Raw genomic sequence first — 26,936 nt, forward strand, 5'->3', positions numbered from 1 at the left:
CTGCAAATCTGCAGTGCTTCATGCCAGCAAAAGCTGGTAGCCACATTTTTTTCATTTTTTCAAAATCTGTTGCTTGTGAGGTTTAGTACTGCATGCTAGCCTTTTGTAGAACCTCCCCTCTTCTCAGGGCTCCTATTTTCCCTCTCTCAGATCTCCTTACAGAGTTTTCTACACAAGCTCTCCTTCAGCCACTTGAGTTCCAGCTTATCTTTAAGATTAAACTGTTTAAATATTAGATTGTGGCTAACCTTTCTCCTGCGAAGCTGAAGGCAGCTATGGGGCCTCACACAGGCAGTTCCTCCAGCAGGTCTGGAGAGCAGTGATAGTGCACAGATGGGAGGGGATGTTGGTTTCCTATGCCCATATCGCTCTGGGGCCAGTGGTCTTTCACCTTGCTGCAGAGCTTTCAGCTGCTGCTGTCTCTGCTGATTTCCTTGCACATCTGCCCTTGAGCAGCAGTAGCGGGATCCTGCTCAGGTCTCTGCTGCTGCCGCCACCATTCACTGCTTAAACTACCCACAAAGGTCAATTTGTGTGAAAACTATGAAAGAGAGTGGCTGAGCTGTGGGCAGATACTTTGCCTTTAGCAGTCTCAAGCAAAGAGACAGAGGAGACAGCAGTGAGTGCACTGCAGCTCTGTGCTTCAGTAGGCACGTCCCAGAATCTTGGGATGAAACCTGGACAACAACTGCACTGCTGTAAATTTTTAAGAAATGAATTTGTAGCTTATCTACAAGACAACTCTTCAGAGAAGGAATGACATTTTGTAATAACTACAGTCATTGCTTTCTGCACTATAGACTTTAATCCTATCTATACTATGAAATAAAACGTGGTTAGATCTAGGCTTTTCCACAAGTGATGTAAATCATGGAGGTTTTTTTTTGCAAATACTTATATTAACATATTATTTAATGTGAATGAAACCATATCAGTTTCAAGTTGTCTTTTCCTCAAATGATTCTTCCTTCAAAAAGCATCTGGTACTAGATTCAGAAGAGATGTCATCACTGGATTTTCCTTGATGAGGAAGGGTTGTACACTTAGCTATCCCAAGACTGTAGCTCCTGAGTCTGAATGTGGATCTGCTTCATGTTGGAACAAGACTTGAATTATCTACCATTGCTCTTTCTGTGCCCTATGAAGAAAATTCAGACATGGGTAAGAGATTTTTGTCACACCCCAGATATTCCCCTGCCCCGTCATATGAAATCCGAGAATAACAACTGCAGGACATGCCTTTGAGATAAACAGGCCATAGGTATCCATCTTCTTGTTCTTCCCTTCTTCACAAGATTTTGCAGCGCAAAACCTGGCATCTGTTTGAGGTGTGTTGTCCAGGTACTATAATGTTTCCAAGTAGGAACATGCTAGCATCTGCATGCTGTTATCTCTTGACAGTGGAAAAGTGCAAGAATTGCAAGCTCTGGTTTTTCAACAAATCTTGTCTTGAAAGATTTGATTCTGCAGACTGAACACAGGAGTCCCACACAACACAGCCTGCCAGGGGTTTACTTTAAGCTTGAAGTACTCAGCAAATGAGGCAGACTCAGGCTGGATATTCACTGAAGCGGGAAGCAACACTTACAGTCACCCATTGGCGTAAATAAAAGAAAACAGTACTTTTCCATGAACAAGGCAAATGAAAGAGCAGATCTCCTTATTGCTCCTGCAGTGGCTTTAAATCTGACAGAGCTATGGGACAAAGATTTCTAATTGTTCTGGAAAATGTGCCAGGGCAGGGCAGCAAAGAATGAAGGTCACGAGTCACCGAACAGGTGGTGTGATGAGAGCCCTGTTTGCAGCATTACTGAGCAACTGCTCATGTTGAACTAAGAAAGCTGGGCTTCTGTCTCGTGTCTTTAACTAGAGTTTGCCACTTGCTTTTGAAGTCCCAGCTCTGAGAGGAACTTGGTAGGTGTTTGTATTTACAATAAAATGAACCAAACCCCCAGGCTGTGTTACACAGCATGTTTAATTGATCTAGAAGTTGATTTTGGCCCGGAACCAGCTTTTCCATCTCCCATTTACTGCCAAATTGGCTGCCAGATTTCTATTCAGAAAACTGTAAGTCTAGCAGAAACAAGGTCAGACTTCACCAGGCTGGAAATCACAGATCCCCTCCCCATGCAGTGCCGGCTGCCTTTCTGCTGGGCACCCTGAAGCACTTAGGTTCTCTCTCCTCACGTGCTCTAGCAGCTCATAGGGAATCCAAGTGCTAACTTGTTAGAAATGATTTTTTAATCATTGATCTTCAGTGTCCAGCAAAAGAATAACTAGAAGATAATAAAAAATTTTAGAAATCACAAAAGCAAGAACCGTTGCAGTCTCCAGGTGATAGAAAAATAATAAAAGACATTTAACTGAGCTTGGGTTTACTTTCCATCAGACAGCTCACCTTCCTCTCACCTTCTGGGTTACTAGCTGTGACTTCAGTCCATACATGTACAGAGGAAGTAGTGCCACAGTATAAAGCTGCTTCTATTATCAGTGCACTGTACACGTACAAAGAAAAGATTTATTAGATACAGTAAAAATATTCTGTTGGCTTGAGCTTCTGTTGGGGGCCTGCCATTTGAAAGTGAACTTGTGTCCTAATGTCTAGGTGGTTTTGAACGAGGTTTAACAGGGCCAATGGATAAATCTTTTGTGATCACATTTCTCTTTTCAAAACGGGAAACTCGGAGGCATATTCAGTATCTTTGCAGACTGCACGCTACATGTTAATGAAAGACAAAGGAAAAAACATATCTTACTGCTGAGTTTGGAAACCCCCCCTTCCCCTTTCTGATACACTTCCTTTTTCACAGTAACATTACTGAAGCCATTTAATTTCAGAGGACAGATAAATCATTAAGTTGGATCAAATATAAATGGTGTAAAACTTTGTCAAGGTTACGGACCAGGCCTTCACAGTGCTTCCTTTGTATTTCACTTGAATCGTTGATTGTCTTCCTGTTCCAATGCCATTCTCTTTCCTTCTATTCAGGAGTTTTCTATTACCTTCCAGACTATTGTATGACTACGCAAGTAACACAAAGTCCTTTGTATGGTAGAAATCAGGCACAAAATAAACACACCTTTATCCTGCACTCTCAAAACTTTCCTTCTTTCTGCACGTAAATACAATTCCTATTAAAAAAAATAAAAATTCAGAGCTCTGTGAACCCAGTGTTGGAGTGTTAGCCAACTGGCAAACTCTTAAAAGCACTGGGAGCTTTCTTCCGTGAAGTCCGCTGCCCCTGCAACAAAGCGCTGCTGCTGCTAACAATTGCCCAGTACTGTGACTGTTCCAGTTTCCTATATTGACAGTCACGGTACTGACTTTAGCCTCTGTAGAAAAAGGAAATGATATACAGGCACATGAAGTGGGGAGTCTGGGCCTCTTAATGACACCAAGCTTTGGAATTTTATTCTTTGCATGTGTTTACTCAGCCCTTTCCTATTCTTGTATCCTGCATTATAAAATCATTTATTCAAGTGCTGTTTTCTGCCTTTCGTTACGGCGTGGCTATGCTAAGGGAGGAAAAAGGAGGACAGAGCTTTTTCCTTTGTGCAGATTGCAGTCCTTCCAGTCTCTCAGAGGCACCTCACAAGGAAAGGCAGGGGTCCCAGCGGCCGTCAGCAGCCAGTGAGCACGTGAAGAAGGAGCTGTGATTTTCACTGCCCATTCAGATTTGTATTGCCGGGGTTATTGAGGAACAGTGTGATTCTACCACGCTGAACTATTTAAAAGAATAGTCTGGCCTCAGACGTATGCAGGTTTTTTGTTTTTTTTTCTTGTCCTTTCTCGTGGAACAGGTATAATTTTTTCCCTCCCCCTCTGCTCCTGGCACCAGTTTCACACAGATTTATGAACAACTTGTCCATGCCTGGTGTTATTTAACACACTAATGAGTCAGCGAGGAATTAGACTGTGTTTTTATGTAACTTGTCTCATGTTCTGTACTCAGTCAAGTTATTGGAGTACCCAGTGTGGTTGCCGTAAGGATTCCTGAGGGTGTCTTTCTCACTGATTACAAAATTGTTTGGGTTCAGGGCTTTTCCCACTGCAGCTGCCAGAATTGTCTTGCAATTCTGAAACTGCGTGAGCCAACTGAGCCTCTTTTAGGCAGCCTCTGCCATGTCAAGGATCTTCTGCCTTTTCTGTGCATTGTTTGGAGCTAAGCAGAAATATGTAGCACCATCAAAAAGTTGTCAATTGGTTACTCTACCCCTGATCTCCTGCCATGGGTCTCTGAAGGGGAACATGGATTTTAATTTTACGATAGTGATTAAATACTGACTTTGTGAAAGTCTCTTGTCTCGCTTGGGTTTATCAGTGATTTCGGTCTTGTATACAGCATTTGCTACTCAGATGTTTTGTTGGGAGTTATAAGGTGCTGTCACCAAAGTAACCAGAAACAAGTGGCATTTCATGTATTTGCTTTGCGTACGTTCTTAAAGATTTGCATATGTTCTAAAGATATCAGTGTTGCTTTGTTAAGTAGCCGCTTCCTTTGGGTGAAATGCTGGGATTTCAGTTCAGAAGAGTTTAGTGGAGGCACTGTTGTAGATTGGAGTGGTGGAAAACTGTGAACTGGTGGCAGAGGTATGTATTCAAGAAAAATGTATTCCTCTAAGAGCAAAGCAGAATAGAAATATTTTATTTTAAAAAGCAACTGAAAAGACTTACGCAAGCAGATTTTGTAATGTGTTTGGAGAGGTTATAACTTGAGGTATAACCTTGAGGATGAAAGTGAGTCCTGATGGCTGAGTGCATGATTAGAGCCAGATTTTGGTTTTGCTTTGATCCCCAATGTGGGAGAAAATCTAGGTGTCGTATTTTTCTAGTACCCGTCCAATACAGTCCAGAACAAATAGCATTTATCTGGGATGTAAAATCACCTATTAATTAACCTTTGCACCAGCATACACATTCCTTTCACTTGTTCAAGTGTAAATTAACATAGCTCAGGCTGGGATTTTGAAAGAAGCTTTCGTGAATTAGATATCCAAATCCCATAAAAATTAATTCTGGATAGTATTTAATTATTGCGTGATTCTTTGAACTTGCTGTTAAGTAAATTGTAATTTTGCAATTTTATTTTAGTTACAGCTCACGCTGACTATTTAAAATTATTCAGACAATGAATTGGAGCAGTAACAGCCTCTAATAGTTTTCTTTAGTTCCCTTTCTGTCTGTAGTTTTTCATTAAGATATCTGTCAGCTTTGGCTAACTGTATTTTTTGCTACATTTCTAAAATTAAAAATAGTATCTTATCCAGACCACTGCACATGGACGATAGACCAAATAACCACAGGGAAAATGTATATTATAATTTTTCATCATTAGAATAATCCAAGTAAGAAATAAGATTAAGGATAATGGCTAATTCATAGGGGAAAATCTAGCTCTTCTATGAATGCCTTTTAACAAATGAGATCCCAAAAAGTCTGTCTGTCACTGACAGTGTAGAATTTAGGATATTTTTTGAGAGTGTATGTAGTATTAAGTTGGAGTCCCATTAGTATATAATGAAGGTGGAGATGATGGGAGTGGCTCAGTGAAGACACTGGGAGGAATGCTTGGTTAGAGGCTGAGTTAGTGCCTGTCAGAAGGGAGCAGGGAATTTTATGAAACAAGGTTATGTCAGCTATAGAGGGTTAATAATAAAAAAAAGAGAAGGTTTTCTAGTGCCTAGAGACTGTGGCAAGTAAGCCTTTGTGGGCTTAGAAAAGGAATATGAGGTGGTCATGATAACCATGATTTAATAGTTTCTGAAAAAAAAAAAGTCTGTATTTAAAGTTCAGAATTATATTTGAGTTTTGGTGCAGTGTTCAGTAGGAAATATCTGTTCTTCTATACCGATGCCAATATTATCTTTTTGTTGAGATAATGGTAGGTGTTTGAGATCTTTCAAGAGAGCTTCACAACCAGAGAAAACAAAAATGTGGAACTGTAATACATGTTAACAATCATATGTTCAACACATACACTTACACAAGACTTGGAACAAAGGAAGTCAAGCCCATGCAGTCTTTTTTTTTTCTGTTTTTTTTTTTTTTTTTTTTCTAGTTGCATTTCTGTGTCTAGTTTCCAGAAAGCAGCTCCAGTCTCTGAATCACTGACTAAAGAAAAAAAGGAGCCTGGTTGTTGGAGTTTGTTTAGGTTTGGGTGGCTTTTTGTTGTTTTTTTTTCCTTACAATTCTCTTTCCATGGACTCTCTCAATAGAAGCAACTAAAACCAAAATACATATCGCCAAGATTCAGCACTTTTCATGTTAAAAATATGATGCAAAATGTTCTTCTAACACTGACATCAGCTCCAGTATTCTTTTTGTAACTGGCTGAACTGAGACACCAAAAACTTGGAAATAAATCACATATATACAGCTACTAAATCCTGAAGTCTGGATTTCACAACTGGGGAGATGGATTTACTTAAAAGTACGTCTCTGGAGTTTTGTTTTGACTCAACATATTTACCCAGACAGAACTTCCAGACCTTCACAATTTTGCCAGGCACACTTTAAATGTTTTATTGTACAAACAATATAGTGTTATTGTTATTTATTATTCCCTTAAAAATTATAGTATGTTCAGTACTGTGCAAGACATAGGTATCATACTACCTAGCATGAAGAGTTTATTACGTAGAGACCAAAATAAACAGCTTGAGGGATTTCTGGGCTTTTAATTAAAGAGCAAAATTAAACTCTAGTTATCCATGACACAAGAATTCATTTAAATTCACACATGCAGAGAAATAACATGCACTTTCTAGCTGCATTTAGTTACAAATATGAGGTTGGAGAAATTAATGAATGAATAGTATTTACTTTTTAATAAAAGCATCCATTTTGCACAACCTTCTCATTCCTTTCTCGACTCCCCCCTCTCCACAGAGATGAGGCAGGTTACTACAGCTCGTCCCTTGTTAAAGTCAGGTACCTTCCTGCTGAGGGGGAAAAAAGTGCTGCAGAAACTATTAACGAGATGTTATTAATTTATTACAAAAGCTTTAAACAGTCCCAGGGTCAAAGGGGTACCATGGAAGGAAAAGAGTGCCGAATGAAAACTCCAACTAAGGAGACAATTTTACGTGACTATGTTAGAAACGCAATGAAAGTGGGAAAATGTGTTTAGAATCATAGAATTGTTAGAGTTGGAAGGGACCTTCAAAGGTCATCTAGTCCAACACCCCTGCAAGGAGCAGGGACATCCCCGACTAGATCAGGTTGCTCAGAGCCTCATCCAACCTGGCCTTGAATGTTTCCAGGGATGGGGCTTCCACCACTTCTCTGGGCAACCAGTTTCAGAGTTCTACAACTCGCATTGTGAAATTTTTTTCCTAATATCCAATCTAAATCTACTTCCCTCTATTTTAAAACCATTACTCCTTGTCCTATCGCAACAGGCCCTACTGAACAGCCTCTCCCCATCTTTCCTGTAGGCCCCCAGGTACTGGAAGACTGCTATAAGGTCTCCCTGGAGCCTCCTCTTCTCCGGGCTGAACAGCCCCAACTCTCTCGGCCTGTCCTCATAGGAAAGGTGCTCCAGCCCTTTTATCATCTTTATAGCCCTCCTCTGGACCTTCTCCAACTGGTCCATGTCCTTCTTATGTTGGGGGCTCCAGAACTGGATACAGTACTCCAGGTGGGGTCTCACCAGGGCAGAGTAGAGGGGGAGAATCACCTCCCTCGACCTGCTGGTCGATTAAAAATCTTAATCGCAGACCACAGCTAGTACTTAGAATACCTTTGGTTTAAATGAGAGCACTAAGGACAAACACCTTATTCAAACAGATAAAAAAGATTTTGCTGAGTTTTACCTGTTTCTTAAAGCAACTAAGAAACTAAGACTAAAGAAGAATTGTCTAGCCTTAAAAAGGAGGAACTCCCTTTGACATTCTCCTGTCCTGAAATATTAGATGCAGAACTTGAGTGCATCAGTGACATCATTGGTGGACAAGGGATGAGCAACAGATATAATCTACCTGGACTTGTGCAAAGCTTTTGACACTGTCCCGCATGACATCCTTCTCTCTAAACTAGAGAGGCATAGGTTTGATGGATGGACCACTCGGTGGATAAGGAGTTGGCTGGATGGCCTCACTCAGAGAGTGGAGGTCAACGGCTCGATGTACAAGTGGAGACCAGTCACGAGTGGCGTCCCTCAGGGGTCTGTGTTGGGACTGGCCCTGTTCAACATCTTTGTCGGCGACATGGACAGTGGGATAGAGTGCACCTTCAGCAAGTTCGCCGATGACACCAAGCTGTGTGGTGCCGTCGACACGCTGGAAGTGAGGGATGCCATCCAGAGGGACTTTGACAGGCTGGAGAGGTGGGCCCATGCCAACCTCATGAAGTTCAACCAGGCCAAGTGTAAGGTCCTGCACCTGGGTCAGGGCAATCCCAGGCACAAATACAGGCTGGGCAGAGAATGGATCGAGACCAGCCCTGAGGAGGACTTGGGAGTGCTGGTGGATGAGAAGCTCAACATGAGCCAGCAATGCGCCCTTGTGGCCCAGAAGGCCAACCGCATCCTGCGCTGTATCAAGGGGAGCGTGGCCACCATTTCGAGGGAGGTGATTCTGCCCTAGTGAGACCCCACCTGGAGTACTGTGTCCGGTTCTGGAGCCCCCAAAATAAGAAGGACATGGACCAGTTGGAGAAGGTCCAGAGAAGGGCCATGAAGATGATAAAAGGGCTGGAGCACCTTTCCTATGAGGACAGGCTGAGAGAGTTGGGGCTGTTCAGCCTGGAGAAGAGGAGGCTCCAGGGAGACCTTATAGCAGTCTTCCAGTACCTCAAGGGGGCATATAAGAAAGATGGGGAGAGGCTGTTCATTAGGGCCTGTTGTGATAGGACGAAGGGTAATGGTTTTAAAATAGAGGGGGGTAGATTTAGTATGGATATTAGGAGAAAAAAATTTCACAATGCGAGTTGTAGAACACTGGAACAGGTTGCCCAGAAAGGTGGTTGACGCCCCATCCCTGGAAACGTTCAAGGCCAGGTTGAATGAGGCTCTGAGCAACCTGATCTAGTCAGGGATGTCCCTGCTCCTTGGAGGGGTGTTGGACTAGATGACCTTTGAAGGTCTCTTCCAACTCTAACTATTTTATGATTCTAACTTCAGGCCGAGTATTTTTGCCACCAACATAGAATATTTTGAGAGAGGTTAGAGAAAATATTTATTTTCTTTTTAATTTTATTTTAACTAGAATTGTTTTAATTTTTCTGTCTTCTTGAATCATGAACATCAGTCTGTTGATACTTCTTCTCAATAATAGAAAAGCATTACAGTCTATGATAATAAGCATTAGCTAGTCCATGTTAAAACATCTCTTAATAATTGGTTTGGCTGTGGCCAGTACCTGAAGATGTCTGATCCTGTTCGTGCTGTTTGTCTGCATCCATTTAATTTTCTTTTAATTGTAGGAAAGGCAATGTTCTGATGAGTGTAGAGGCTGGGAATCAGGACTCTTGGGTTTTTTTCGTGCTTTTTTCTGGGTAGCCTTTCAGGAAGATATTTGTAGGTACTGAATTATTTTAATTCTGATTCATTGGGACCAGTGGGTACCCAGCCTCTGCAAATGCTAGGGCTTGATATTTGGTGAACCTCAGTTTCCTCAGCTGTATAATTTAGACCATAATGTGTGTGTGCCTTACAGAATAAGTAATTAATTAATGTTTGCAAAACATGCTGAGAGGAATGTGCAAGCAAACCATTGTTGATCTTGGTGTGCATTCTTTCTGGATTCCGGCTTCCTAACTGAGCAAGATCAAGTATAAAAGAAAGTTACAGCAGTTTTCAAAGTGCATAGACTCCGAGGAAAAGAATAATAAGAGACACTGGAAAGATTACATCCGCCTGGCAGCTGACTGAAGAAAGCTTCGCTAATGGAGCACTTTGTGACCCTCATATTTTTTCTATACTGCAAGCTTTTCATTGAAAGCAGCAGCCTTACTGCATGTAAACAAATCTGTATCTTTCCATCGCTGAAGGATGCCAGAAGACGAAGAGGAAAAAAACAAGAAGACAAGACTTGCATACCATCAGAAAAGAGGAAAAAAAACCCAACAAAGCAAAACAAAACAAAGTGCCCCAAGCTCCAGAGCTAATGGAAGGAGTGTTTGAGATGGCAAAGTGCTTAGCTGCAAGCCCAGGGGCGTAGTGGGATTGTAGGATAGAGACTCACCACTTTTTAGTTATAACATGTGGATCTTTACTAATATATTGCTAACACAGTGCTCAGGGCCAAATTCACTCTCAGTAGTACAATCTGAGCTGAATGGTGCCCTGAGGACACAGAGGTGGAAGGAGCAATAGCCCAGCACATTTCTGAAGTGTTATGACAATAGGGGAGTGCTGCTCATGTTGGGAACTGCTCTCAGGAGAAGATTACGCAAACATAAAAAACCAAGATGTAGAGCTCTCCTAGAGCAAGTAATTAGAAACTGCAAATCATATCTGGCTCTTTGGGGCGTCTTTGTACTACAGATCAAAATGCTTTTATAATGCTAGTATTACAAGAAATTCAGAAGCCTTTTCTCTGCTCACATAAGGTCTGATCTAGGACTCAGTGAAGTGAATGTATAGGCTACCACTGGATTTAATGGGTTTTGAATTAAAATCCTAGTGCCTGAAAGAACTGCGCAGAGGAAACCTTGCAAGGGCAGCGTACTTCAGCAGAGAGCAGGCTGTAGAAAAATATCTTAAAGTAACATTGAATACTGTTTCTGGTAAATATCCAAGTGCTTCTCCTGTTGTCAGCTATTCTCACAATAAGTTCCTTTATTTCTTGTACATTGCATAGATTTGTTAATTAGTTACTGTTTGTTTTAACTCTCTTTGCAATTGTATTTTAAACCAGAAAAAAAATAATCTGAAATATTCAGTAAAACTCAGGCAATCTTTACAATGGCTGATATTTTAGATTCAAGAGAAAATATTGATTAATTATTTGTTTCAGCTGGCTTATCAAGTGGTAGAATTCAGGTAAACATTTTATTTGCTACTTAATGATCTACTAAAGTGCCTGGAAAATGATCTCACTTTTTCCACCTAACTCCTACTCACGATATATGAATTAAAAATGTATTTTTTCCTTATCTGTTGTAAAAAAACATTCTTATCCTATACAAGAGCAGGTTGCCCAGAGAGGTGGTTGATGCCCCCACCCTGGAAAAGTTCAAAGCCAGGCTGAACGGGACTCTGAGCAACCTGATCTGATTGGAGATGTCCCTGCTTCTTGCAGGGGGGTTGGACTACATGGCCTTTAAAAGTCCCTTCCAACTCAAGCTATTCTATGATTCTAAGAACCAGAAGAACAAGAAAGAAGAGAGAAAAGGCTGAAGAGAGCATGTGAAAATGAGTTAACTGTGTCATATTAATGATCACAGCACATTGAATAACTCGCACCACTGTACCGCTTGGTTTTGGGTTGTGTGGTTTTTTGTTTTTTGTTTGTTGTTTTTTTTTTCTTTGCTAGGGAAACATAACTCTGAACTAGCACTTGCACAGGATGGAACCTGGCCTCATACAATAGAGTATGGCCAGTTCTTCTTTACAATTCTGTGTGGGAACACGGCTTCCTCCAAAATCAGAAGGTTCTTGAGGGAACAGTAAGGATGGTCCAGAATCATTACCTGATGAGCCATAGCAGCCTTGAGATACCTAGGAAAATGAATAGTACTCATTTTTTCCAAGACATCTTGAAGTGATGACTTGAGGAGAGTTAACACAGGATCAGGTTTCTGGAAGTAGATGATTCTTGACATTTTAATCTATCAATACATAAATACTGCTGTGCAGCAAGATCTGGTTTAAAGCTAGTTAGGCAAATACAGAAAAGGCCTTATATTTTTAAAAGTTTGGGTAAGAAATCGTTAGGATGGTAAAGTGGATTTTCCATTATTGAATGCTTTACATCAAGGCTGGGTGTTTTTCTGAAGGATACAATCAACTTCAAACTGAACTTGATGCTGCACTGGGGCTCTGTATGGTTATCTTAGCTAAAAGCTCAGTCGTGAGAGATGTAGCATTGCTTTCTCTTCTTAAAATACACGGAACAATAAAACAAACAAGTAGTACTCTCTATGTTTGTTTTAGTAGAGTTATATTAAAACATATAATGGCTGTCATCAGTTCAATCTAAGTTAGGACATAGTCTTTTATAGCATGTTAGTTTAAAAACATTTGCCTGATTTACTGCTCTCAGTAAATTGTATTTATGTCAAGCTCATTAATAACTTCTTTGATTGTCATTAGTGAAATGAAGTTAAAATCACAAACAACGTGTCCCAGCAATGGAATTTACTCTTTCACCTGCAGTATTCCTCTGGGCTTTTACATCTGAATTTCATTTGTTCTAAACAAAACCCAGACTTTCTGGCAATATTTTATGACAAATTCCCAGAAGTTTACCTCTTAGAATTTGATAGAAAACAAATCTTCTTGTTATATTTCTGTAAAAAAGTCATAATTTCCTTTCCCATTTGCCTGGAACAGAGCTGCAGGAGATTATTACAATACATAGTAATGTTTGGAGGACATTCATCCAGATTTCTGGCAAGGACTTCAATGATAAGCAAGAATTCTTGTGAGGCATCCCACTAGGACCACCATGGGAATAAAAGAAGGGAAAAGTAGTACAACCATTTACTTTTTTATATATGTTTAATTTTAAATTTGATTCTAGAAAAGATCAGACAATTTATGTTTTCTAGGAAATCTATCTGTTGAGATTATTTGTCACTGCTTTCTGGTTTGTTGTCATTTATGCCAGTGCAAAGTGAGTCAGAACGCTACTAGCCTTTTGGTAGCACAAACAATCTAAACAGGCATTGTGCACAAGTGCACAGCGATGAATAGACCAGCTTTAGGAAAAAAAGTTTCTGTGTTGATGCGTATACAGATTTAGTGGAGACCCAGATAATAAAGCTGACTGTTCTGTTTTTAAGACCCTGTGCTGAATCTCTGCATGGTCTTAGTCTTAGAACGGCAAGAATTAATTTTATGGCTTCCTGCCTCTTAGTTTGAATCCTCAGTTGTGAATTGGTCACCAAGATTATATTCATGAAGTGCATGGGGAAACATAGATAGTAGCAGATGTTAAGTCAGCTATGGGTAAGGTAGGTGGAGAGCTGCTGAATCTAATTCTGACCAGACACCCAAGGTGACTCCAGCTTTAAAGTGGATCTGCCTAGATCTTCGCATGATAGCATACTCCTAGGAGACTTTTACAGAATATTAGATGTCTTAACTCAAAAAGCCAATTTTAAGTCAAAGAAAACTAGCAGCAGGGCCTTTTAAAGTTGGAAACTTAAAAGTAGCTCAGAGGAAAAACAGAAATAAAGGTCTTATAAACAGTTTTTTACCCACCATAGGATTTTTCAGAAAGGTCCTCATTTCCAGCCAGCTCAATAGCTTTCTGAGTGACAGCAAACCATGCACCATCCCGTCTGGTTTCTAGGTCTTCTCTGAAGCTGTCTGCACCCTTTTCCCAAGTCTTTGCTGTGACTCTCCAATCTGGCCCACTTTGTAGCCTATGTCACGTTGAGCAGACAGGAGTTGTAGAAGTGCCTGACCTCCATCCCAGAGCACTGCATTTCACACACTTACTCCTTTAGGGAAGAGAGACATAATCAGGGAACAAAATGTAAAGCAAACAGATAAAAACTTCAAAAGCAGCAAATCTTATTACAGTAGTCCCTAAACTTCACAGCTCTGGTTAGTCATCAAATCTTTCTCATAAAAGAAATGAAGAGAGTTGAGTTGTGATGTCTTTCTCTCCTAAAACATAACAGTTATGGCTCAATTATTTTCCTCAAATTTGGAAGACCTGTATCCTCCTTCTTCTACCAGACTAGGAAAAGTGGATTAAACGTGGTTTCACATCTTTCAGATAACTCTCTTACCCTTTTATTTTAAGATAGCTCAGTACTGGGCTATCTCATGGTATTCTAGATTTAGCATTCCTGTCAAAGCTGGTCTAAACATTCGTATTTAGTGATAAACACAAATGTTTGAAGATTAGACTGTAACATCTTTTTCTCTTTTACTGTCTCTGTTCTAAGTTGAAAGCAGGGAGATTTACTGTGATAGTCTTTGTTTGTTGCAGATCATAAGCAATGCTGGGAATCAGATTCTGAAGGTGGAGAAATACAGTTCTAGGTGCAGGAATGCCTCAGTTGAAAAGCTGCTGCTAACTTCCTCATTATGGGAATTAGATGGTTTTGACTACATCAAAGAGCAGGAAAAAAATAAAGAACTTCATGGAAATTTAGTAGTCTCTATATGAAGTCTTACAAAACTCTCTGGTTTAGATTTAGACATGTGAATATGTCATGCAGCTTGCTAGTAGCTGGAGTGGAGGAAAAAATGAAAGTAAGGCTGAAGCAAAACTTCTAAATTCTGGAAAGAAATTCAGGTTGAGATTGGATTCATGCTTCAAATATAATAGAAGCATGAACAAACTGCCGTAAACTAGATTAATTTTAAACATTGATTTAAAAAGAGGAAAGCAAGAGCATGTTTTGTCCTGTGTTGTGAACCCGTGTTCTTTGCTTCTTATAGGACAAGGCAGCTCTCGTCCCTAATCGGAATAGGAGAGTTTACGCAGATACACTGACATAGTTGTAGCAAGTGACATGCGAGAGCAGAGTGTATTTTCAATGCTGTTGGGGCAGAATGCTTTCTATGAGGTGATTGGTTACCTCATATATTACACATAGTGTAGAAAACTATCAGAATTAACTGTTGAGGCTTCCTCACTCTTCTGTAATCTACTGTCATTAATTTTTATCTTGCTTTTGTCTTTTCACAGTGCTGATTGAAAGATATTTTTAAGGAGAATTACTAATCCCAACAAGTTTGGCTGTAGTCCTAATGTAATGCTTTTGTTCAAGTCACTCAGCAGGCGAATCCCTTTAACAGATATTAAACGTCAGCCTAGGAGACAAGTAGCCCCAGCTGAAATCAATATCCACTAGCATAGCAGTCATTTAGTGGTTATTTATTAAAACAGCAGGCTGCTTCTCCCACAGAATTAAAGACAAAATCCTTATAAGATGTTGATAACTCTATATTCTCTGCCTCAGAATTTTTGAAATGCTAAAACAGGTTTATTAAGAATCTAACTTTCTTGACAAAAAAAAAAAATGCTTTTACAGACTGGATGGTTATAAAAGGCTGTAATAGGGGTATGCCTGTGTAACATGATGGAAGTGTGTAAATCCATCAAAAGCCTTAGCATTTCCATGTCCTAATGAGCTGTATTTGAATTGAAAGCTAGTGGAAAATGACCGTGAAATTCTACCCCATTTACAAAAACAACGGCAGCCAACACCCTGATGATTTGAAGAAAGCGTAAATTATGTGTTCTGAAGGTTCTGATTTTATACCTGTTTTATTTTAATGGAATAAGTGATATTTCAGTCTACATTCTGGTTGGCTGTCTTATATGTAAGAATTATTAACAATAATAAGTAGAAGGTGAAAAGGTAATGGTTCCTATTTTCATTAGCTCATATCACCCCAGTAAGCTGGAACTGAGAGAGATTTAAAAGAGTCAGTGATATCTGTAGGTGAACTAACAGGGGGAAAACCTCCCAATGTTTGCTTATACTTGTCCCAGAAGGGTTCCAGTTTTCCTAATTTGGATGGGAAATAATTATATTTAGGATGTTGATAAGTATGGATGTTGATAGCTTCTTTCAAGAAACATGCAATTGAGCCTTTATCCAAAAACTAACAAATGAAAGGCAGCAGAGACACTATTGGGGGGAGAGGCAGGGGAGGTGTTTTGCAAGTACAGGTTTCTTAATGGGGATTATGAACTCTTTAAATTCATGAATTGGATTAGAAAGGAAGGGTTTTGTTTTCCATCCTAGAGAATACATTAAAGTACTTCAAATGATGGAGACTCCAGAACATTTTCAGTTAGTGTCCCTGTAACCATGGTGTATCTTTTCATAGCCTGGACTTCTCTACTAATAGTTAATCAATAATCTCTATTTTTTTTTTAGCAATATTTCAAGTGGATTTAAGAAGTTTTGGATTATTTAGTTTAGCATATTATCCATTACAAAGGAAACCAGCAAACTGTTGTATAAAAGAACGTGGTTGAAATTCTGCAAGACACTCTGCAGGCTTCAATAGCCCTGAAAGTCTTTTACCAACTGCTGGTATGTGATGGCTTTCTGGTTGTAATGGGAGTGGTACAAAAAAGGCAGAGCTACTGTCTCAGCTTCTTTATATGATGCCTGTAGGGCAGAGTATGACTTTTTCTCTTAAGCTTTATTTCTTTGGAAATGGAATTAGTATTTCTTGAATAAAATAAAGGTAAGCCAAGCTGTGGCTGGGAAATAACCTGTCTTCAGCATCCAGCAAAGGTATTATTTCGAAACATACAGATAGGAAAAAGGAAATATTATCAGAGACAACCTTGTCTTTGATAATCCTTGTTTTCTATGGCCTAATTTTGGGAAACTCTAGTCAATGGGGTTAGAGATTGAGGTAACTTCCCTTGCACCTGGCCTGTGGGTGATGTTCTGCAGGAGGGATTATAGCTGTGGTTTTGTTTGGTCTTCCATCACCAGGGTCCTTTAATTACTAAAACAGTCTCTAACAACTGTAGCATTGTTTTAACATTTGGTGGTTAAAGTGTAACAAATTCCATATCTCTGTTGTGTAGGGGCCTTGAATAAACCCGTTGACATACGGTGTCTCAATAAATGTAGCATGATTTTTCTGACAGTCTTTCTGATGTAAGTAGGAGTCATAGACGTCAAACAGTATCAAAATTTAAGCCAATTTTATGTAAAGCCTGAATATGGATGTATGTGATATTATTTTGCTTTGAAAAATTTGCCTTAGTGGCCAAATATGTACATTTTAGTCTTCAGATCTAAGAGGTGTTCCTCGCTACTAACTATATAAGCAAAAGGTTTGTGAGAAGTACTCAGGTATAGGAAGACTGAAATTAAGCTAATAGGAAAATCGTACATGTTCAGATTACAAATTTGGGACAAAGTCAATTAAGTCTTAGTGTTCATGAGAGGAAGCACTTATTTAAGTGATTAATTTATTGAGTTCAGTAAAACTGTAACTAGAAACCTTTTGGTTCAAGCTTCTTTGGCTGGAATTTTAGACAAATTTTTTTTTTTTAAGTTATAGGAAAGAAATTTGACCCGTCTCCAACTCTTTCCCATACATCTTAGTTCAATTTTTAAAGAAAAAGTGTCTGTGGTTTAACTAATGAGAATATAGTGAAATTATTATGACTGAATACTTTAAATGATACTTAGAAAAGCAATTTGAAGTCATTTAATTAATTCATGCTATTCAATAGCTGATCTATTTGGGCAGTTTGTAGTCTAAGGTTAGAAAAGGACACTAAAGGGTGAAACTTATCTGCCTGTCACACTGGTCTTATTAATAGTGATTGATATATCTTTTCACAAATTGTGACTAAGAGAGTAAAGGAACATCCACAGTCAGTCAAAGAAATTATGCATAATTGTTGGAAGTATTAAAAGATATATTTACAATTAATTATTCCCTTCCTGAGTTAATTTAGCATGAAAATTCATTTTACTACTAATTTAATAAGACTGATTCTGACTAATAAATTGTATTTAAGGATAGACTTATAAGTGGTTATAAGAGGAACCTGGGCCCAAAGTTCACCTGCCTCTTGAAGAACTAGTTTTGTTAAGAACAGGCTGTATTCTGCTGACATACAACATGTTTGGTGTCACAAGACATTAGACAGACATTAAGATCTCACAATTTTTTGACCAGTGGAAATGTTCCCAGTACTATTACAGCAGTCTGCAGACATTATCATAGTATGGGAAATCATTGTAAAGTAATGTAAAGTAAGTGTGATACTTTTATACAAATGGATTTCTAGAGGAGACAGTCTCGTATTTGTTCTCTCTACAGGAAGAAATTACCATGTTTTTTTTCCCTGTTATTCAACATCTGACTTGCCATTGTTAAATCTAGCTGAATTTGAAAAAGCATGGATCACCTAATCTGTGGGTTATTTTCCTCTGAATTCAAAGGTAATCCAACTACATGACATCGTGTCTCAGCAGAAGGTTAAAAGGTTTTCCAGTTTTTAAGGACTGTAGTTATCATTCACAGCACCAAACCCACCTACCAGCCACATGAAATGAGAAAGATTCATAACAAAGTACAAATAAAATAGTAGAAATGGAATCTTTATTCTTCTCTCAGCATTACCTAAAACCGCCTGCATTTTTCTTCCCAGGACAGACCATGTTCAGGAAGAAAAAGTGAAATATTTTGTTCGCTTGTGGGGCCAAATTTGCTTAATTCTTGTCAAGCCTTCACCAAGAAAAGAATTGCCAACAGCCATTAGTTACAATGGTAAGAGATAAAGTTCTCATTGCTTGAATGCTTAGTTATTATTAAGGAGGTAGGAATGAGCATTACAAAATAAATAATCAAAATCATAATTTAAAAAGTTAAAATGAGCATTGCACAGTATGTGAGAAGAGCAAGATTAGATGAGGAAGGCAAAGCACTAATGGCAGGCAAAGAGAACTGCATTGGCAAAAATCAGACCCCAGAACCAATGCTGACATGCAAACCCAAAGCAGTGGTGGTAGTACACACCACTTGCTCTCTGCTATCTTTCTCTGTCCCTCTGTTGAAGTAAATTGATTGTTCACAATTATGGAAGCAGAAGACAGAAAACTAACCCTTTATTGTGCTGGTTAGGGCAAATGTTGGGAATGTTATGCCATTTTACTTTTAGGCAATCCTACAAGCAAAGCCTCAGTACCCTAAATCTGGTTATGTTACAACAGCTAACCACCATGGGTGAATGATATAAGTGCAGACCAGACAAAATGTAGAGTATGTCTTAATTCTGCTGCTTTTCTTGGTAAAACATATGTGCATTTAAAAAACAGTGCCTTTGCTGGTGTGCTAATCAGTTATTTCCTCCTGGACTGTACACATTGTCTATGTAAGTTAATTCAGTGATTGGAGAAAGTAAAACAATAATCTAGCTTTTGAAACAAATGCATTTTAATGTCTACGTGTGTTTGTATATGTATGTGTATATATATATACACACATGTTTATCTATGTATGTGAATAGATATATAGGGCTTTTAAAAATGTTTTAGAACGTTGCATATAGAAAAGCCTCCAACATAAAAATAGCAACTTTACTGTTTCTATTCCTGGGAGATGAATATTCATCTAGGTAATTCTAATTTTTTTTTTCCCAATTGCCTCTCCAATTCAGAGAGAGATTTTGACAAGAATTAGGACCAATTTCAGTCTTAACTGATTCATGTCACTTCTGGATTTGGTCCCCAGTGTATAAAAATAGAACATACAATATGATTAGATTGCTGCGCTTCCTTGTTTATTAGCCATTATTTCTTATTTTATTGTTTGTTTGTTTTGCTTTTTGCTTCCTGACAAGGCCATTGAAGACTGCCTATGGAGAAACCACTTACCCAAATTGTTCCTTGTGGAGGGAAGGCAGAGTTTTAGAAATGAAGCTTGTAGAGCTAAGTGGCATATTCTGCCTTCTTTTCTACGTGGAAAACCTTTATCGACTGTGCTGCCAGTTCTGTAAACAGCTGGAGATGGATTCAGTACCCCTGTGCAATTTTCATGTTGTGAACAAATAAAGATGATGGGTTTAATTCAGGGTTTTTTTTATTATTAATGTTATTTTGTCACAAAACTGGCTTATTCTAATACTCAATACAAATTATATCCCTTGTTCTATTATAAATAGAAGATTTGGGTGAGCAGCGGAAAATGCAGGGAGACAGCAGAGGAAGCAGCTGTGGTGGTTGAGAGAGGACCAACATGAGCTGCAGGAGAATGCTAGTGATGCCGTCCCCACCTTGCTGCCAAAGTGCTTGTCCAAGCTCTGAGGCTAAACCTAGACTCTCGCAAAATGTCAGGCAAACAAGCTGACTCTTATCCTGTTAAAATACCATTATTTTCTCCTATTGATGCACTGTAAAAGCCTGAAACTTCAGGTTCCTAAGGTGCCTTGAGTGTCTAAACGAGTTAGGGAAGGTTTCTTGAGCTGCTCTTCTGAGTAGACAAATAGCATTTTAGGTTTCCAAGTGCTTGGTTAAGTGCCTGCTTTTGAGCTGTGATGAAATTAGACCAAGAGGTTACAGAAAGCTTTGCTGTTGCTTACTTGTCAGCAAAAAGGAGTCAGCAATTCAAAGGCAAAAATGTTCACAAATAACTGAAAGAGGATTACGACAAACTGCTGTGTTTTAATAAGTGCCAGGAAAAAGGCTCTGTGTGTGGTCTTTTAATTATTCTTGTTATGAAATCAAGTAGGAATCAGTTATATAGCTAAGAACAGATATGATACTTTACTTCTGATCACATTTTTATATATAGACCATCTGGTTTAATTACAGGATATGAATAATTTTGCTTAGTGTCTCTGACAATATGAATTCTATAGATTAGCAGATTTATGTAGAAATTTTATTTCTGTTATCTGTGCCATGTTTATACATGCAGCAATCCTTCTAGCTGGTGTCAAAAGGGCTACTGCCTCTGTGTGCTCCTCGTCTCCTCGTTGTCAGGTATTGTTTGAATGAACCCTAAAAGAATTCAGGGCATCTAGGTACCTATGTAGTAATAATTGCATGACGGTGTTTGCTTTTTTTTTTAATAAAGTAATCCTACATTCATCAAACAATTACATAAAAACTGAAATGTAGACTTTATTATTTATGAACTAAGTAAAGATTTTATAAATTTGGCACTCTCAATTACCTTTAAAAGTCTTTTCCTGTCATGTGCTAAATTGTTTTTTCTCCTGAGGCAGTTGTTCATTAGGAGAAGGACAATATGTTATGTGATAACTCAAAGTTGAGAAGAGGAATGACTGCTCTTCTGTGGTGGAGTTTGTGTAGTGCAGGAACCTATGGCACTGAGTGTCACTGAGTAACAGTGGTCTTAACAACCAAAAGCATAGGAATTTTTCTAAATCTTCAAGGATGTTATTTGGTGTGCTAGTTTTGGCTGTGGTAGAGTTAATTTTCTTCATAGTAGCTAGTATGAGGCTTTGTTTTGGATTTGTGTTGAAAATACAGGGATGTTTTAGTTACTGCTGAGCAGTGCTCACAGAGTCAAGGCCTTTTCTGCTTCTCACACCACCCCATCAGTGAGGAGGCTGGGGATGCACGAGAAGTTGAGAGGGGGTGCAGCCAGGACATCTGACCCCAACTGGCCAAAGGGATATTGTGTACCATATGGTGTCCTGCTCAGCATATAAAACTGGGAGAAGGAAAAGGAGGGGGGAAAAGTTTGGAGTTATGGCATTTGTCTTCTCAAGTAACTGTTACACGTGATGGGGCCCTTGTTTCCTGGAGATGGCTGAACACCTTCCTGCTGATGGGAAGTAGTGAATGAATTCCGTGTTTTGCTTTGTTGTGCATGCAACTTTTTCTTTACCTATTAACCTATATTTATTTCAACGCACAAATTTGTCTCACTTTTACCCTTCTGAATCTGTCTCCCATCCCACCAGAGGAGAGTGTGTGAGCAGCTGCATGGTGCTTAGTTTCCATCTGGGGTTAAACTATAACACTGAGATTTCTGTCATTGCTGTACTGAGTCAGATATGTTGTCTCTATAGTTTAGAATAGTGTCTTGAACAGTTGCCCGTGAGGAAGAGGCAAGCAAATAGGCAAGAGTAGAGTAGTAGTATCAGAGACAGGGATTCTCCTTAACCTCTGCTAGAGACTGTTTTGAGCCCTGCAAATGTTAGTCGTTATGCCTCTAAGAGATTACCCCTGCTAGAAGTCAGCAACTTTATGCCATTTTTTTTCAGATGAGAATCTGATATTTGGTAGAAGGAATAGAGTCTCTTTGTTTTCTATCCATTTTGTCCTTCCTGAGATGTACTCATGTTAAGCAATTGGCTTCTACAATCTATCATGGGAATGAATATTAGAGGTTAATTGTGTGCAGTTATGCTAATAGCCAGATTTAAATATAATATGATTTGATACCACTGAATCCTTCCATGTTATGTTCTATCAAAATGTAAACAGAAGTTTCTGACCTACCTTCTGTCTGTATCACCCTACATTTTATGTGCTGCTATCATAGCTGATATTAATTGGGAGTATTCATGTAATGTGTGTCTGTGATTAAATTAGCCGGCTGGGCTGATCTGTGTATATTCAACTTTTGATGGAAAATAGAGAGTATTCCTATTTCAGAGAACTGTGGGTTTTTTTTCATTCTTAGCACTTACAGAAGTGCTTTTCCTTTCTGCTCATTGTTACACTCAAAATCTTGTTTACATGCATAGAAGAAATGCCCCTTATACACGAAGTCAAGAACACGTTGCTAGTATAATTGAAAATTTAACAGTCTAATTCAAGAACCACTATTATTCTAGTTCTAATTTTTACAGAAAAAGAAAGAAAAAATAACGCAGTTAAAATAGTTCTACACACACTTCCTAGTTCCTCCTTCATCTGCTAGTGTTAGAATCACGTCTCCACTGCTTCTCTGGGTGCTGAGGTTGATGGTTTCATGCTGGTGGCACTGATGGCATGCCACAGTGAACTGCCAGCATTTTGAGTCCTTTGCCATGAGAGATATAATGTTTGTGTTGATGGTTTCTCATTGCTCACTCTAGGATTGATTAGGAGTGATTTTTATATGTTTGCTAACGTACTTCTAGACCTCTGCTCCATCTTCACTGATCTGCAGTTCTCATTATACTTGGATTTACTATATATAGTACTTCTTGGTGTGTTAGATACTATTTCTTTTTTTACCCCCTAAAACAAGTTCTCTCCAGCTCCAGGCCTGCATTTCTTTAACTGACCGTGGGTAAGTTGTTTGTAGTCAAGGGGTCTCCAGTGCCCACCCGTGCCATTTCTTTCTGCGTCCTGTGGTTGTGGACCTCTTCCCTGCATCCTGTATTCACTGCTCAAGGGCTTGGCTGTCGTACCAGGCTTGTCTTTCTCTGCACTGTGTAATCATGTTAGAGTTGTAAATGCCTCATTCTGCATCAGATAACTGCTTGTTACTGCTTTCTACATGAAAGTATATAAAGTTGTACTATACAAAGAAAAGTAAAATAAATTAGCCGTGGACACATGATAAATAAGAGAAATTGCTGTCACAGCTCAACTAAGTAAAACAAAGCTGGAGGCAGGTCAAGAAAAGTTCCTGACAAGCCTCAGTCCTGAGACCTCATGATTCTGTGCAGAGCTTATGGCCTTTTACTAGCAATGGCAATGCTGTACTACGCAGTTAGACGGTTATCTGGTTTTATCATCTTTTACTTATTTCTCTTTTTATTGCATCTTACCTGAGACAGCAAAGGGAGAACTGAACATTCCTATAATTATATTATAAGGAATTGGGTCATTATTCTGGGCAGAGAGCTCTCAGTTACTCAGTCACTGAAAAATGCTCTTGAAAAGCCTGCAATTGAAGCTTATCTCTGGCATAGTCTGCCTCTAATTACTCTGCATGTTATTATTACTTTTCTTCCAGCCACACTATTATGGCGAAGACACCATTCGTTTTTTGATAGCGCATAATTATCTCCCACTTTGAAAGTCTCAAATGTCCTTACTGGAACCAGTAAGAGTAGATGAAGATAAAAAAAAGTGCCAGAAATGGGTTCACAATGGTGGGAGAACCTGTGTTTTTCCAAGTGTCTCTCAGTGCAGCACAGATTGACACCAGCCACCTGACTGCATTCAGACAACAAACTGTGCATGAGAGCACAGTGACATCCATGTTATGTGCTTCTTCCTCTGATGAACATGACGTCCTTTGGGGGCAAATGGACCAATCTTTCTATTTGCAAATATTTCAGAAATCAGCTTTGTTGTAAGAGGCACGAACATAATTTGATGTTAAATGCATGAAAACAGATGAAGGATGAAAAGCTTTGGTGATTATAATTGTGTCACTTTTACAGAACCCCAAAGTGGTTAATTCTAGCCAGAAATGAATCCACTGAGCTTTCTGAAAATGGTTCTGCTCAGGCAGCTGCATTGACTTCTGAAGTGGGATCTGATTTTTGCTGTTGCTTTACCTCAATCTACCTGAGCTCTTCTCTTGCTATATTAATGTCATTGCTGGTGTGTGAGCCAGCTAGGGTAGTGCTAACTTGTATGAGTTATGACTGTGCTGTAGGTACTGGGTATTGCGCAATGTAGTAAAGGACAATGGGAAGGAATTTCATTTCCATTTGGTGCAAACAAAGATTATCGGCTTTAACTCTGTAAGTAAGAGCTGTTTATAAATAAGTAAAGACAAGAAAGAGTAAATTTAGGACTATTACCCGAACAAAGAAAAAACGTATTCCGATCTAGAGAACATTTTCTACATGGCTAACACAGACTGAAATGAGGTAACACTTTGATGCCTGTGGTGCATCAAGTTCCAGCTGCCTACCTTCTCCAACCTAGGTGAACATTTTTCTTCTCATCAGGACCTGAACTGACAAGTGATGTTTGTTTTGTTTTGTTTTTTTTTTTCCCAATGTGGTTTCATCTCTAGATGAACTAAAATCTGTGAAAGGAAAAGTTCATAAGCTTTTTTGTCCCAGTGGATAGGTCAAAGCATTATTTCAGTTCTAGGAAATCAGTCTCTTATATTTTCTTCATGATTTGCATAGTTTTCTGATGACATATTTGGCTTGATATTTATGGCCTGTAGGAGAACTGAAAGCAGTATTTATTCCCTGAAGTTTTAAAGAGGAGAAAAGATCTCTTTAGACGCCTTGAGAGCTGTTACATAAATTTTTGAGTTGCCATGCAGGGTTCCAAATTACTTATGTTAACTCAGGAAATAGATCTGTCTGCTTTGGAGTAGAGTTGAAAGAAGAGTCTGGTTTAATGAGCAGCAGTTGTATCAAATGGAAACAAGATGTTATGGTAATAAAGAATAGGATGGGGAGTAGTGAGGAGTACATTATAATGCTGCTATACCAATAAATCAACAATGTAATCTCACCAACAATACTGTAATTCTTACTCAGTTTCAGAAAGGATATTGAAAGACTATGGAGAGGTCAAATAGAGTTGACAAGAAGTGGTAAAGGGAGAAGCACTTTAACCTGAAGACAATTTTAAAACCTAGCTATGTTGACTGTAGAAAAGCTGCAAATAACAGTGACCTCAGTAGTTGTATAGTTCAGTAATTCAGATTGTCCCTTTTATCTCTTCTTATGACACAAAGCAAAAGGAACTGCTGCATTGAGAGTGATGAGTCCTTAAATTGATGGACTTAGTTCAAGGAGGAACTGAACACGAATATTGGAATAAGTAGTACTAAAAAAAAGATATTACAAGGAATAAAAAAACTTTGTAAATCAGGATTTGATCCCTCTTCAGTAATTTAATATTAGAACAAGTTTCTTCGGAAAGTGAAATTATCCCTGTCCCCGTTCCTTGACACTGGAGCTGATGTCAGGGCAGATGCAGGACTCCTTGATCCTCTAATATGGAGGTTTATGAAATTCTTATGCTAACAGTGTACACACACTTGTAATGTCTCAAAATATCTTCCATTTAGTTAATACTAGGAAATTTCAATATATATTCTAATAATTTCTTCTCTCATTCCATGATTCCTTCTACATCTTCTGTATCTTTTACGAGATAGAGCAACACAGTTGAAGTAGTTTGTAGTATTACAGATTTTCAAAATTATTTCCAAGTCTGGATTTTTGAACAAAAATTTTTAAACTTCATTTTTTAAAGCTTCAGTTGTATTATAATCATAATGGGTTTTTTTTTTTTGTGATTTGCCTGCAACATGTTCATATCTTTTTCCTAAGTGATTACGTTTTTAGGATCCAACAATATGTAGGAGTAATTTAAATTGTTATGTCTCTTGCCTTCTTAAATCTGGTAGTTCTGTACTACAGCTTGTTACTTAGATACTGCTTCTGCTACTAATTAGAAACTACAGATCAAAGCCTGATTACGCATCTCAGCCCTGAAAACTGTGCAATACCAAAGAGTAGGTGGATTAAACTGTTTAATACTTGACACAGCCTGTGGAATAAAAAATAGAACAGTGAAAGCATGTTCAAGTAATTGTGAAAATAAGGTTCAGATGATACATGCTGGAAATCTTTGTTATGCTATTTAGGCAATGCTGTTCTGTTTTTTTTTATGCTACCTTTTTCACAGCCTCCTTTTTAGATGTACAGGTTGCCACAGTTGGCTATGTCATCCAAGACCCACATATCACCTATTTTTGCTACAGCTACCAACCCTGTTAGTGTATACCACACTGAAGTTTTACCAGTGTAGTTTTGTACTGGTTAAAAAGGATTTGAGTTAGTCCATCCATAAAGTTGCACTCAGTGCTATCTTGGCATGTGTTGATTTAACCTGAGATTAAAATCACTTTAAAAATGTCTATGAAGTGTGAATTGAATTATAGAAGATAAACTTATCACATCTCTTTTCTTGTGGAGTTGAAATCACACCTTTAATTAAACTAGAGCAGGTTTGACTAGAGAGAAAACCTTTAACTTCAGATGTAGTACGTGCCATCATGCAATCTGTCACAGAGAGCTAGCTAATGTGTTGAACTCAGTGGTGCCAAGCAGAATTTGTAGAAATTTCACTAGCAGCTTATGAAAACATGACATATAGACATTAAGATTTTCTTTGAGGGTGAATGACTAAACTGTGTTTTAGTCAAATGTTTATACACAGATGATTTCCCAGGTAATAGGGAATAACCAAGAAAAATATAATTTCTGATAGAGAATCCTCTTTCTGAATTTCTCTGTTCCTCATATTTTCCTTTTCTAAATTAGCTTAAATTTGAAGAAATTGCTGAAGTTGTTTCTACCTTCCATTTTTCTACAAATACACAAAATTTTGAATGGTTTTACTTGCTTCATGAACTTTTTTTTGC

Source organism: Chlamydotis macqueenii, chromosome 2 (genome assembly GCF_036417535.1).
Source record: "Chlamydotis macqueenii isolate bChlMac1 chromosome 2, bChlMac1.mat, whole genome shotgun sequence".
NCBI lineage: Eukaryota > Metazoa > Chordata > Aves > Otidiformes > Otididae > Chlamydotis > Chlamydotis macqueenii.